General features: G+C 34.4%; 1 long non-coding RNA gene across 2 annotated transcripts; it reads right to left on the reverse strand.

Moving 5' to 3' along the window:
* Positions 1–382: 382 nt before the first annotated feature.
* Positions 383–1,853, reverse strand: LOC144998428 (uncharacterized). Of its 2 annotated transcripts, XR_013660314.1 has the most exons (5): positions 1,544–1,853; positions 1,342–1,400; positions 992–1,080; positions 647–790; positions 383–553 (listed from the first exon to the last, which is right to left on the reverse strand). It is a non-coding gene; the product is annotated as an uncharacterized LOC144998428 (long non-coding RNA). The 2 variants fall into 2 exon arrangements; XR_013660313.1 differs by having other exon boundaries at positions 1,342–1,852.
* Between the last annotated feature and the right edge of the window lie 14,043 nt (positions 1,854–15,896).

Here is a 15,896-nt window from a genome sequence, read left to right on the forward strand (position 1 = left end):
ATAATCTCAAATATTAGCATGGAAAAATTTGAGATTCTACACAGATTTTGACATCTTGTCATCATTAAATATGACTTCATAATAAACATATAGCATCATTTAGTCTTTGCTTCAGTAGAACCTGCAAATAAAAATTACAGGACAAACACAATAAACATTAAAATTCATCACATCACTTGTTCACGTTAGGAAATCCAAAATATATCATCGTTTTCAAATTTCCAACAAATGTTCAGATGGTTCAGAATTGAGTCGAAATAATCATAAGTAGTTTAAACAGTTCCATGATATGCCTTTTGTTGATGTGAATGAGAAATATTATAATCATTTCCACTTCCAGCAACATCACATAAGATTAAAAACATTCATAATGAAAAATACATTAAATTCAAAAGTAAAACACTCCAAAAAAACTATAAGGTATAATACATAGTAGAAATTAGAAAGTCACATATCATAAGTACAACTACTAAGTTTGCTCCCATGTCCAATGAGTTGTACTGAAGTCACAACAAATGAATGATCACCAACACTTGTAATCAGATCAAAACTCCTAAGATATAAGAAACAGAGAAAGCATATAAAGATTCAGATTGATGAATGGAAGTTGGAAATCTATCAAGGGTAAAAGTGACACAATTCAAACCTGTTTACATCAAAAAGATGTATAATTTTATCATTCCCCCCTGAAGCAAGAAAACAATAGCTTTCAAAATCTTAAGTAGAGTTGTTTGTGTTTTTAACTGGTAAGTTGAAATTCAAAGGAAAGAATTTCTCCTTCATGAACATCCTGCAAGAGACATTTCCTTATAACATTACAAAAGAACAAAAGAAGAAAAATACAACATTAACAAAAATATATGTATACAACATTAAAAAAATCGCTAATAAGAAAAAACAGATCATATAAATACAAAAAATAATAAGCAGTCCATAATTTTTATTTTCAAAAAACTTATGGTTCAATCATTTAAAGCATAAGAACATTCACCTTCAAATTGTTCAACCTCGTTTAATAAAATCGAGTCGGAGGGAAATTAGCATTAACACCATCGCCATCGCCCTTATTTGAAGCCATTACTATGAAATTTCAGATAATCAAATAGCAAAAACACAAAAGAAACAAATAAAATGAAAATGACATTATTAGACTTCCTACTCCCACTTCCTCATGTACACTAATCAAATAAGAATCAAAACATATTGCAGTAAATGAAACACAAAATGAAAGAGAAAAATAAAAATACAGAGAAGAACGAAAACATAAAATAAAAACAGAAACTTGAAGACATAGAAATAAAAAAAAACTAATGAAAGAAAAAAGTGAGAAAAAGAACTTACCAAGAATCTGACAGAAAGCAACACAACATAAAATCGGCGAAGCGATTACCACCAGAAACCTGAAGGATACAATAGAGAGGCAGCAAGATGAATCGGAAAATGTCATAGGCAGATTAGAGGAATGAAGTAGTCCAAACTTCATATAAATGGGTTATGTTTTTCTAATTTCTTAAGTTTTAAGGAAAGGGGTAGAAATTGTAACCTAGAAAGGGAAGATGATGCAAGAAGGAAAATTGGTTGGGAGGGAAACGGATAAGGCTAACCTCTTGAAGCCCCATCAAATTCTTTGAAACCTGAAAAACGACATACATCAGGACCGGATCGATTCATAAATTGAAATAAGCCATGGTGGTGGTGTGAAATAATGATCGAGATGGCAGAGAAGAATGAAAGGTCTGATGGTTAGGGTAAGTGATCTGGTGGTGGCAGATAAAAGAAAATTATTGGCGATAGCGGTAGAGTGTTAGGTAGAGGTCGAAGAAGCGGTGGATGATACAGGAAGATAGAGAATGGTCATCGGCTCCAAACCACTAGCGATTAGGCCTGACAATCGTGTCATGTTCGGGTTGGCGTGTCGCGGGTTGACGGGTTGGCGGGTCAAAATATGCCAACCCAAACACGACCCATTTAAATATACAGGTCACGGGTTGGCGGGTCACGTGTTGACGGGTTTGGAACATAAACCCATATATGACCCGCCAACCCATTTATTTATACGGGTTCATAGGTTGGCTGGTTTGTCGGTCAAATTTGGGTTCGTGGGTCCGAATTTTAGACATTTAAGTCTTAAACATCCAAATGAAAATTATAAACATTCATAGAAACATGTTACAGACTTAGCCTTATAGGTTACGATTACGACCTTAGACTATTCACTACGACTCAAAATGTCAAAACAGTCAAATTGTCTATTAATCAATGGTATATATATTATATAATACTTATTAAATATTCATACTTGATACATAAATACATTTAAAAATAAAATAATTTTTTTATTAAGTATATAAACGGGTTGGCGGGTCAACCCGTTTATTTTTTGAGAAACCCATATATGACCCGTTTAATAAACAGGTTGGCGGGTTGACGGGTTGAAAAACTCAACCCAAACCCATTTATTTCGTGTCGTGTCGTGGGTTGTGTCGCGTGTCGTATCGAGAATTGTCAGCCCTACTAGCGATTAAAACAACTGAGGAGAAGGATTCGGCTTAGAAAAGTAACCTTCACCCTCTCTTTCAAGAGAAGTGAGGACCAACGTCGGATATGGTGTTGCATAGTCGTCCGGAGGAACTGGGTAATACCCTCAAATTAGCCGGATTTGTTTAAAAGGTATATAGCTTTTGAGGCGGTGAATTGAGTCAGTGGAGGAAGCGTGGAATGATCAGGGAATAACATAAACATAAGACATAGCCTTGGGGTCTTTTTTATTTAAAAAAAGGTCTAATAGGAACAAAGTATTGTTCCTAAGGGAACTTTATATGTGTTTATATGTGTTTATATATATATATATATATATATATATATATATATATATATATATATATATATATATATATATATATATATATATATATATATATATATACATGTCTGGGTTTCATTAGCTTCTAATGATATGAAGGTCTCACATGGAATTTATTGGAAAAAAGTATTTTTGGATTATAAAAATAATATCTCAAAGTCTAACGAACATATAATTTAATAATGTTAGTTTACCACTCATCGTATAAATAAATTAACTTTTTATATAGTTGTTTGTACCATGTAATCTATAACACCCCGACTCTCAGGTATAAACTTTACAACATTATATTTCCATTTTAAAGATCGACTCGACGAGTTGGATGCCCTAACTCATCAAGTTGGAACAGATTTGGCCGCATATTTTAATTGGCCAACTTGATGAGTTGGAGGACACGACTCGATGAATTGGAGCTGGAGCTGGAGGACGAAACCCTAATTTTCGGGGTTTTGCACCCTATTTAATGGGTCATTAGCCTCCATTACAACCCCCTTTGAGCTCAGAAACCCTAAATTGTGTATTCTCTCTGAATTTTTGTGTTATTAAGCATGGAAGGTGGATCTTGGTGAGAAGTACTTGAAGACAAAGGAACTTAGAGCAAGGAAAAGTTGTAAATCTAAACTCTACTCCATTTTAGTATCACTTGAAGGTAACAAGTCGTTACCTTGAACTTCCTTCTATCTAGATTTCTTCATGTTTGAGATTAGGGCCATTTTAACATGATTGGTGATGTATTTTGGGTATCGGGCAAGATCTGAAGTTTCAACTTCAGATCTAGGCTCATCTTGGGTCTTATAGTCATAAAGCTTCAACCTTTAGCAAGATAATTCCTTTTCTTCACCTAAAACTTCTCCTTTAGCTTGATCTGGCCCTTAACACCTTGAATGTACGTAAAGTTTGAAACTTTACCGATGAAGTATGCCTTAGGAGCTTAGATATGCAATATGGAGCTTTGTGGTGGCTTATAAGCATCTAAATGGAGAAAGGACTGAAGGGACTCAACGAGTTGCATGGCCAACTTGGCGAGTCTGATGAAGATCAGCCTTAAGGGTTTCTGCATGAACTCAGCGATTTAGTAAGATGACTCGACAAGTAAGTTAGGGTTTTCTTGATTGTGAACACGCATGGACTCGACGAGTTGTCTGGAAACTCGACGAGTCAATTGGGGGGTTTCATGACTTCTCAAGTTCTGGAAGGACTCTATGAGTTAGTGAGCTGCACTTGACGAGTTGGGTCTGTTGGATTAATGTCTAAGTCCATAACTATAATTGGTAAGACTTGACCCGACCCGGCATGGTCCATTTGGGTTGCATACCATCATGCACTTGGATAGACTAAATGAGAGAAATAAGACACTTATGGTTATTAATATATTATAAGTTCTAGTATATTAATAATAAGAATAATGAGATTATTTAATTAGTATTGATCAAGAATTAATCTAGCATTAATTGAGTGATCAAAAGAAGACTAATTAAATATATGGGTTGATTGTGTAAATCATCCATACTTGTATAGTGGGCTAATGCTCCATGGATTATCTAGTTGGGCCAAAACCCATATGATGCTCCATGGATGCTCCATGGTGTATTTGAACCCATGGATCCAAGGAAATGGAAAGTCATGACAATTAGGGTTTACCCTAATTGTATAACTATATAAGCATCTTATTCTTGAGGAAAAATCGGCCACTAGTGAGAATAAGAAAGGGCTAGCCGATTTCATGAAGTGTAGAATTCTCTCAAGCTATTCTAAGTGTTTTGATGATTGTGAACCATTTGAGGTGTCACACTTGGGGCACTAGGCACTCAAGCTTCATGAAGACAAGCACCATCAAAGAGGTATGTATTCTATCTTGTTATATTGATAGTTTTGTATGCTAGTTTAGGATAATACCTTGGATATTCATATTTGCATGTATAATAGAGAAAACATAGATCCAAGGTATTTAGGGTTGCATGTACACTTAGGAGTGTTAGAATGCTCATAACCCAACGGTGGTATCAGAGCCTAGGCTTGTTTTCTTGTTATACCTGCAATAGAAGCTGAAAAATCGAGTTTTGATGCTGTCAGCCCAGCAGACTCGCCGAGTCCATGAAGGGACTCGACGAGTCCAAGGCAAAATGCATCCAACTCGCTGAGTTGTGTTCATGCACTCGACGAGTTGGACCCCAGACAGCATATTTTCGAGGTTTTTTGGCTAGATATGGACTAGGAACATTACCCTAAGTTGTTTTTGAACTTATAAACTTGTTTTTGTTGTGGTAATGTTCATGCTAATCCAATTTCAAAGATACTTGTCAATAGATTCATGTTTTGTATTAGTTTAAAGGTTAGACTAATTACATGAAAAAGTTTGATTTGAATTATCTTGTTCTTATGAGTTGCTTAGATTAATAGAAAAGTTAATTGAAATAGTTGTTTTCAATCCATTTTAATCTAAGAGTTGAGTATAAAATGTGTTTGTGTAACTTGTCCTCAAGTTACATGAAGAGTCACATTAAAGACTCATAAAACTCATAAAATTGGCAAAGGTTACAAAAAAAAAATGAAGAGTCTAGTTCTAATTAATTGGAGTTATGACTCCATAGTTTGTCTTCAAGTTATGGAGGACCAAGAGTCTCTTCATTAAATAAATAAAATAAATAAATAAAAAAAATGTAACCTTAATTAATTCCATAAGTTATAAAAATAAAGAAAAGTTAATTCTTTTATTAGTTTAAAGTCTTCCATAAGTTATGGAACTTGAAGAGTTTTTGGATTAAAACTACTTTAAACACATAAGTTATGGAATTAATTAGTTTTGAATAGTTTCAAAACTTGCCCTCAAGTTTTGGAATTCGTAAAGTTTTCTCATATGAATACTTTAATTCCAAGTTAGCCCTTAGAATTTTAAAAGTTAAAATTCAACCATTATACTTTATAATATTATAAGTTAATCATATATATATATATATATATATATATATATATATATATATATATATATATATATGTATAAGATTAAAGTCGGTCTTACCGCTAGTACGCCTCATTCACGAAGCCGGTCTATAAGGTGGGTATAAGGTTGTTGCCTATAAAATGGCAACTTAATGGGTGTTCACTCTCACCCACCGCTTGCTTGACTGGTGGAGGGTCGTTAGCCGAACGGGTTTGACAGGACTATAATTCTCCCTTCATTAAAAGTATTAATGATAAATACTAAGTAACTAAACTCTTAATAATTCCCAATCTTAGTTACTTAGGAAAATGTGAAGAAGGTGCTAATCCATGAAATTACACTTTGCACTTTGTTTAAGTCGGTTAGTGGAGCGTGTGTGGTTAACCGGCACACTAACTCGTATTTAACAAGGTAGGCAAAGGGTGACTTAATGTTTATCATAGTATCGATGGAGCGTGTGTGGTTAACCGGCACATCGATTGAGGGGTAAACACTTAAGGGTACCAAGTAATTTGCATGGTTACTTCACACCTTGTTTTGTGATCCTCGGCATCCCAGTCACAAAACCTGAAGGGCACACTCGAGATTGAAACATGCCATTGAACAGTTCAATGAATCTCAAAAGATCTAGGAGTTTCAAAAACCAATTAAAACCTAATAATACATTTCGTTTATCTTGGTGGAAATTGGTGAATCATCATTCACCTACCATCAAATTGTTTTATAGCTTGGATTACGGCATACCTCTTCTAAGTTATAAAATAGTTTGTTGGGTCCTAGCCTTAATATTTCATATTGGGTGTCATATTAAGGACTTTAAGATCAACTATCTTGAATATCTCCCAAAACATGTCTGGTTTAGACATTTATGATCTTCCCAAATCTCTTGAAACTAGCTTTCCTAAATGAAGATGATATTCCAATGGAAATCATACTTCTTTCACCTCCTCCAATTATTCTCCCTACCCCACAAGTTCTTGAAAAGTTTAAAAGTCACTCAAGCCCAATTGGCAAGGCAAGGTCTAGGTGTGATCACATCTTGGAGATGTAGTCACATAGTGACAAGCCGGGAGAGTTGGGTGTCAAAGTCTTGAGAAAGTTGGTGGTTCAATCACTTTCTAAGTCACATAGTGAGTTCCTTTGGGACACCTATGAAATAGACTATGACAAGACCATTAATGATCTTGTCTATTTGCTAAGATCAACTTCCTGAAACTCTATGGACATTGACAATGGTGACACTGGAAATACAGAAAAAGCACTCTCTTCCCAAGGAAAGGGATTAACCATAGTCAACAAGGTTGACCAAATGGTAAAGAGAAAAGGCTAAGTCTGTAATAGTCCCGTGTACCATTATCAAAGGGTCCATATGGTTATATTGCCAAAGGAAGGGTTATTAGTTGCGAAGCTGCCAAATTTACCTAAGGATGTTAAAGTCAATAAGGTTGACTCTACTTCAGGTAAAGTCCACTAATCTAACTCTGTTAAGTTTCTATTATGAAATTCCTGATACATAATGTGACTGGGTCACATGGTAATGTTTTAAGAATCAAATAAAAGTAAAGGAACTTAAAGAAAGAATATGTTGAATCTGATCGCATAGATGGATTTCTATCGCGTAGTTTGAAAATTAGATTCTTGAGCTACTTCTTAGGAGTTATGAGATATTGCTAAGGAACAGATAACAACAAGTTTTCATATGGATTGTAAGGATAAATTTTTCCGCATAATTTTTTAAATAAAAGAAAATTTTGATTTTATTTATTTTAAAATATCCTTACAATGGCATTTGAGGAAAAATTGTTGCTTATATAATTCCATTAATAGCAAGAGTGGAAATATGAAATTGATTCTTTCATTTGTGGTAATGTCTAAATTTACCAAATAAGGAAAGATTCTCATCACCCAAGTCTCAAGTGGACCGGGACTTGGATTCATGCAAGTTCTATAGCATGATGAATGAGAACTTTCAAGTATTGGAAAATTAAGACTGATTACTTATTCACATGGATATGTGAGTCAAGTAATGGACTAAGGCGTTGAGTACATAGTCATGTGCACTGATTAAGTCCACCACAAAAGATTGATAAGACTATTCGTCATAGTTTACTAAAGCTCAGTAAATATGATTATACTTACAAGCTTAAGTGTAACTCTGAGACATTGGAAAAGGTTCCAATGTAAGGCAGAGCGAATAAGAAGAATCAAATTAGGCAGAAGGATAAAAGTTTCTCAAATCTGAAAAGATAGGAGAGTACTTTAGTATCAGCTTTGTGATCATCTTAATGATTAAGAATCCATATCAAAATTAGTTCTCTAAGGAAGTCTTAGTGCATTCTTATGACTAAGAAGAAGGGATCTTGAATTGTTGAAATGGTTAAATCAAGAAGATGAGTCATAATTCGTTCCAATACAAGTCTTAGAGTCATACTCCAAGATTGTGATTTGAGTGACATGTCTTTAAGAAGGTTTAAAACACGTGTCAAATGTAAGAGTAAAAGTGTCCTACTTTTGTTCATTTTAAGTTGGTAAGTTGTGATGTTTTGGATAAAACAAAGACCAACTTAGGCCAATTGTGTGAAGTGTTTGTCTTGGTTAGAATCCACACTATCTCTTGGATGTTTGACAAGGGAGTCTTATAGGTCAAGAGGACAGTGGGAGTCTTAAAGGTCTTGAAAGTCTCAAGAACTAATCAAGAATAAAACCTGAAGTTCTTCACTAGCACACGCCTTGAGGTTTATAACCTATCGTGTTGACATAGTCTATGACCATTCCAGTTAAAGTTGAGTTCTTAGAGTTCTCAATTGGTTGCACAACAACTTGGAAGCAATGGCAGGCCCTTGAGCTACCAGGTGGCAAGAAATTAAGATTGAGTTCAGTCCATATGAGTTTGGATTTGTCATTATCCTTGTCTTGTGACTATGGTTTTGACAATTCACATGGATAAGAACACATACACCATTAAATCTAAGTGTCATAAGGTTTCTCTCCGATTCATGAAAATGATGGTGAGGAAACACTTTCACTAAGTAGATTTTAGTTAGATAGCAATTGTGATATTTGCATTCTCAAAGTCGTTAGTGGAGCGTGTGTGGTTTACCGGCACACTAACCTGAACTTGTGAGAAGTGGCAAAAAGGTCTAACCATTATGATTACGGCATCCCTCTTCATAATTGTTTAGACACATAAGTGTGCTATCTAAGGGAAGGTGTATGATTTTGATAAAGTTCTATCAAAACAATCCAGTATCAGAAATCTGAACTTTGGTAAGAAAGTCAATAAAGTATTGATTTCTAGAAGTCCAGCTGATTTCTGAGTACATGTCAAAGCTAGTGGGAGCATAAGTGTTATGCTAATAATCATCATGTTAGTGGGAGCATGATAATTATGATAAGTATTGCAAGTTAGCAATGTTAATTATAGAAAACAAAAGGTTTCAATTGGGAAAAAGTTGTTTTGCTATAATTAAGGGAGAGGAAATTATACTTCATCTCAAATCTATAAGCTTAGATCGTGAGGTTTTAATCATTTAGTCAAGGATATATATGAATTCATGTTGGAATGGCTCAACATAAGGAAATTCTGTATATGGGTCCATTATTTGCGTTCTAAAATTCGATTATGATTACGGCATCCCTTTTTATAATCTGAATTATGAGAACTTGGCAAATAGAAATGGAAATGTTATAGCAAAAGACTGGTTTAGTCTTTATGTGAGACATCATGAATCGTGTCCCATATGCCTCGGATATAGGCTCGATTACATGTGCTATATTCATCCTTTCTAAAATTTTCCAAATGCCTAGGGCATTATGAAGGGAAAAGGTTTAGAACTGGATATGACTAAAAGGATTAAACAATTGTCGAGGACAATCTAAGGTTTACCAAAGATTGGTTGCTCAAGGACAGTTGGAAGTGTAGTGATAATTCTGGAAGGACCATATTGACATAATCTGTAAGGAGGCAACTCTTGTTCAGAAGTGATAGTCAAAATGGAATCTGGAAATGTTTCAAAGTTAGAATTTTTCCAATCTGTTTAAGATTAGGAAACTTAATGCAAGAAGGATGTTTCTAAGGAGCTGATCTCCTTTGGAATACTCTGTAATGATTGTTGCCAAGTCTTTCTGACTTTGTGCATAATCATTACAAGAGGATCAATGCATATAAGTTTAGAATCTAACAGATTTCAGTAAATGACATGAATTTGGAATTCTTGTATTTACAATAAGGATTTAGGAGTGTGAAAAGAGAATCATTGAAGTTATGTTCAATTGATTTAGTTTACAAAGTAAAGATCATAGACAAACATAGTATGCATACTTGGTGTATGGCATGACTAGTGTTTAGAAAAACATAGTGTACATGCTTGGAGCATGGGACAACTATTGTTTTAAATTCAAGAATAAAGTTGATAGCTGAAACAACATACAATGAATAATGTGTAATCATATGGTGATAAATAAAAGGTGTTTTATTTATATTCATAAGTTCTGAGACCATATTGGATTCAATTATTATTGTGTTTCACTTTGCATGTTTTGACTTCCTGAATAAACTAGGTTATTCTTCCAGAATGACTAAGTTATTCAAACCATCCACAGTCGGTCATATGTTGGAAGTAGATATGAATTAAGACTGTCATGGGTTGGCTTGTAGAGGTCTAAGGTGTTGGACAAAGGGCTACAACACTCATGAGTGCTCATAAGTTCTGAGTATTGGATTCAACCCGCGCTCATTGGAATCACTTCATGGGTTTTATCACGAGTGATCATGAGACGATAATATCTTATATTCTTCAAACCTAGAGATATGAGTTGTTACTATGAGTTGGTTGTACATTGATTGCACGAAACTACATTTGGTAACTCGATGCTATAAAACGTGCATTTGTGTATGATTCAACAAGTAGTAGAACAAGCCATATGAGTCGAATTTTATCCATTCCTTTTACCTTCGGGATAAAAGCGATATCTGTGGGCCCCTCGATGATTTGATGATGATAAATGGAAGTGCTCGGCCGGGTCAGGACTGATTTGATTTGTTCAATTAGTCAGTCGTCATAAATCGGAAATCGGGAAACAACTAATGGACAGAGAGAATGATTATAATCCATGTCTCAGTCCATATGATATCTAGAATAGAGGAATATATGATCCCTTATCTAATGGACAAGTCATTGACAAGATCAGAGTTCATCTACAAGGTCAGAGTTCGACAGAAGCTTTTGAGAGCTACGATTGCCAGTTGGTTCCTGAAGTCATACGCAATAATAGTTTTAGACTTATCCAAGTGGGAGACTGTTGGATTAATGTCTAAGTCCATAACTATAATTGGTAAGACTTGACCCGACCCGGCATGGTCCATTTGGGTTGCATACCATCATGCACTTGGATAGACTAAATGAGAGAAATAAGACACTTATGGTTATTAATATATTATAAGTTCTAGTATATTAATAATAAGAATAATGAGATTATTTAATTAGTATTGATCAAGAATTAATCTAGCATTAATTGAGTGATCAAAAGAAGACTAATTAAATATATGGGTTGATTGTGTAAATCATCCATACTTGTATAGTGGGCTAATGCTCCATGGATTATCTAGTTGGGCCAAAACCCATATGATGCTCCATGGATGCTCCATGGTGTATTTGAACCCATGGATCCAAGGAAATGGAAAGTCATGACAATTAGGGTTTACCCTAATTGTATAACTATATAAGCATCTTATTCTTGAGGAAAAATCGGCCACTAGTGAGAATAAGAAAGGGCTAGCCGATTTCATGAAGTGTAGAATTCTCTCAAGCTATTCTAAGTGTTTTGATGATTGTGAACCATTTGAGGTGTCACACTTGGGGCACTAGGCACTCAAGCTTCATGAAGACAAGCACCATCAAAGAGGTATGTATTCTATCTTGTTATATTGATAGTTTTGTATGCTAGTTTAGGATAATATCTTGGATATTCATATTTGCATGTATAATAGAGAAAACATAGATCCAAGGTATTTAGGGTTGCATGTACACTTAGGAGTGTTAGAATGCTCATAACCCAACAGGGTCAACATGGACTGTTAACCTTAACCATTGACTTTGAATTTGACCAAGGGTTGACTAGTTTAACTTCTGGGGTATTTTGGTATATTGGAAATTTATGGAAATTGTCTTATGGTATATATAAGTGGTGGAGTTTGTGGCTGTGATTCGAGAGTTTGATCTTATCACTTCAGTTTGACAATTTTGAGGTGAGTTATCCTCACTATACTAAGGGGTCGAAGGCACCAATGTAGGCCCATTGGATCTATTATCCTAGTAGTTGCTGATATGTTGAGTATGAGTTAGTTATGCATGCTAGTTGTTATGCCAGTTTGGTAGATCTGTAGGGTTACATGTATTTTTATCTGATTATCTGTATGTGCATTAATTATGTTATATGTCGACATGTTATGTGGGATGGGTTGAGGTTGTACTGCTCTGTGTGGTAGCCAACAAACCTTAGAGTATTCCAAATATGAGCTGAGGGCCGAGCAGCGCTTGCCAGACTCATACTGAGGATTGAGGAGCATTCTAGATGCGAGCTGAGGGTCGGGTAGGGCATGACACACTCGTACTGTAGGCTCAGGAGCATTCCAGATACGAGCTGAGGGCCAGGCAGGGCATACCAAACTCATATTATGGGCTAAGTTGCAAGCCAGATGTGAGTTGTGGGCCCGGAAGGCAAGCCAGACTCACACTGTGGGCCCAGGGGTAATCCAGTCTATAAAGTTGTGGACCCATTACATGTTGTTATTTGTATATGTTCTATTTACTGTGTATCAGTATTTTGGAGGAACTCACTAAGCTTTAGGCTTACAATTTCAGTTTTTGTTTCAGGTACCTTAGATGATCGTACAACTCCTCATATTTTCATGACTTTGTTTATGGGATACTCTGATATTATACTATTTTGAAAACAAAATTGTAACAACTGTTGGTTTTGAATGATTTTAAAAAGTTTAAATTTGGTATGAGTTTTATGGATGTTACATAATCTTATTGAAGGCAGGCAAGCTAGCTAGTTGTTAGTTTTAGTTTAATGGTTAGCCACAAAAGAAATGTAAAGGTACTACAAAAAAAACTTAACAAATAGTTTTTAAACATTGTCAATATGTGTGTTTTAGTTTAGTGTGTTCGGTTTAATAGGATTTTTAAAAATATTAATTTTGCATAACCAAAAAAATATATTTATTTATTTAAACAAACTAATAACATGGTGATTATTTAAATTTGTATCAATCAGTTTTAAGGAGCATGATTTTGAGGTTTTCTTTAGCATTTGGGCGAAGTCACGAGTGAGCAATGTCTCTCACGTCGTGAGTCATGGTTAACTTGTTGACCTGCATTCCTTGAGTCTCACAACGTGAGCCCTTGTTGGTCACAACGTGAGAGTGGTCTGATGACCAAAAACCCTAATTTTTTGGTATTTAATGGAATGAAAGGTCTAGGGTTGTTCACCCTTATCCTCCCTCACACTCTAAGCCTCCAGAAACCCTGATATCAATCATTCTTGAAGCCCTTAGTCATTTTTGGTCCATTTTCTAGCTTGAATAAGGAGAGAATAAGAGGAAAGAAGTGCTCTAGTGGTGGATTGGGAAAAGTATCATCATCATCATCTTTTCTTATTGTTGGACCCTTGTAAGTATCAAATGTTCAAACTTTATTGCATATTATGGTTAGATCTAGGATTTTGTCCATATTTCTTCATGTTAAGCATGGATGAGTGAAGTAAATCCATAAATTTAGAAACTTTATAGATTCTAAGGGTTCCTTGATCAACATATTGTCTATATCTGGAAGTTTGTGAAGTATAAGAGCCATGCATGATAGTTTAATGCATATTTTCCACTTTTTGACATAGAATGGGTTGGGTCATGCATGGTGCAAGCATGAACATAAAGCAAACACTTTTATGGACCTTAGGGGTCCTCTTTAGCTTCTGGATGATATGGTGTTAAGGGCTTAACAGAATAAGGACTTAAAATCTTAACTTTTGGCTTCAGATCGTAGTTACAACGTGGAACATAAGGTCTTACGACGCGACCAAAGATTAACCCCGTATATCATTGAGTTCATGGAACTCACAACATGACTTTGTGATTCTCACATCGTGAGGTCATTTCAGTAAGAATTCTTGGTTGGGTTGTCTAAGTCAAGGACGAGTTGTAGGATCCGACTTGTATCACACCCCAAACCAAGGATGGCGGAAACGTCCAGGGGTGGAGGACTTCATGTGTAGTATCATAACAACGAGTATACTAGTGCTCAAAGCAATTACAACCATCATAAATATAACTGAAAAAGTTACATCATAGTATGTGTCACATATTTCAAAATCAATTACATTATGATAATAAAATGAAATGTTTGACGTCTGAGCATCCCATCCTCAAAAGTTGTTGTTTATCTGGTTCACTGATTTCCTGAGAATACAAATAGTTTCGAAAAAGTGTCAACAATTAAGTTGGTTAGTTCATAAGCTTTTGTATGTGGTGTTTGAAATTTTTTCCCCGTAAAAGTAATGTTTGTTCCAGAAAATCCAATATTTCCCTTTTTAAAATATATTGTTGGTAGTGTTTGTTTTTTGTCTGCAGATCTGGGTGGCCTCTTCTGTCTGCGCCATGTAGACCACGTGCAGACATTAACCTTCGCAGATTGTTTGTTTTTTTGAAGACTGTAGACTTAAAAATGTTTGTCCGCCCTCTTCTTGGTGCAGATGTGAACCAGAGTCTTCTAACATCTTTAGACATCTTCTAGCCTAAAAATATATATATATATATATATATATTTTTTTAAGTTTTTTTAATTTATAATTTTTCTAACTTTATTAATGATAAACAGTTTGAAAAAATAAATTACAAAACTTAAAAAAAGGTTTGACGATACAAACATGATTTTTTTTGACAAATTTATAAATAAAGATTTATTACAATAATAGTCGTTGAAGTTGTTTATATACATATGAAAAAAAAATCATAATATATGCGTATATGTTTTCTCCAAATTTTATAAAACATTATTTAATACAGTATCGTCAATTTCTCAAGAAAATACTTACGGTACGTTTTTAATGGATTTAATTGAAAAAATCGAAGTTTATTTCCATTCATTTATGTATCAAATTTTTTGATCACTAATTAGAATGTTTAGTTATAATTTTGCAACCAAAGTTGTTGGTTTTTATCAAATATATACGTTAATTCATACCATTTTTATTTTTATTTTTTATACAATAATACATAAAAGTTGATCTAGATTCGTTACTTATTTATAACAAAGTGATAAAAATATTAATAAGTCACTTTGAAGTTTAAAAAAAATCAGTTTATTTTAGTAGCCCGCAAATGTTAAAAAAATAAACAGACTTCTTTTTTCAGACTGCAGACGTTTGGTCCACCTCTTCTACTTCAGATGTGGTCCGCAGACTGCAGACATTTTTCCTCAAAAAAAACAAACAACACCATAGTCTTAAATGTCAAGACCAAAATGTACAAGAAAATTTTCTATACTTAAAGAAATTTATGCAAGTTTAAATCGACATAAATGCATTTAAATTGAAAGTAAAACCCGTAAATATCATGTTTTGTTAATACCCCATGTGAGTTATTATAACCATGCTATGACCCAGTCGGCCTTGTATACGACGTTCTTCAGGCATTGCAAAGTTAAATGACATTTGTCACTTCAGACCTGCTGGTCTAGCTATTGCATGCAACTCATGTGTGGGTTTGTCAGACCCAATATAGATCTATACATAACTATCACGCTCTCCCTACAAGAGACTCTGGTTACAATTTACAAGACTTTTGACTTTGTTACGTTGGAAGTAACGCGAAGTGAATGTCTCACAAATTTATTCATTAACATATTTACGTAAATTGAAATGAAAACCTCTTTTTGTATAAACCTGGTGCTTTGTATCTGTACCCCATTTATACTAGCTGAAAACCTTTTATAATGAGTTCGAAATGTAAATGAAACATAAATTATACCTATTGTAGCTTAACATAATTGTTTGTAACGTATGAAATATAACTATACTTACTATAGTTTA

Source organism: Lactuca saligna, chromosome 5 (genome assembly GCF_052625555.1).
Source record: "Lactuca saligna cultivar CGN05327 chromosome 5, ASM5262555v1, whole genome shotgun sequence".
In the NCBI taxonomy this organism is placed as follows: Eukaryota; Viridiplantae; Streptophyta; class Magnoliopsida; order Asterales; family Asteraceae; genus Lactuca; species Lactuca saligna.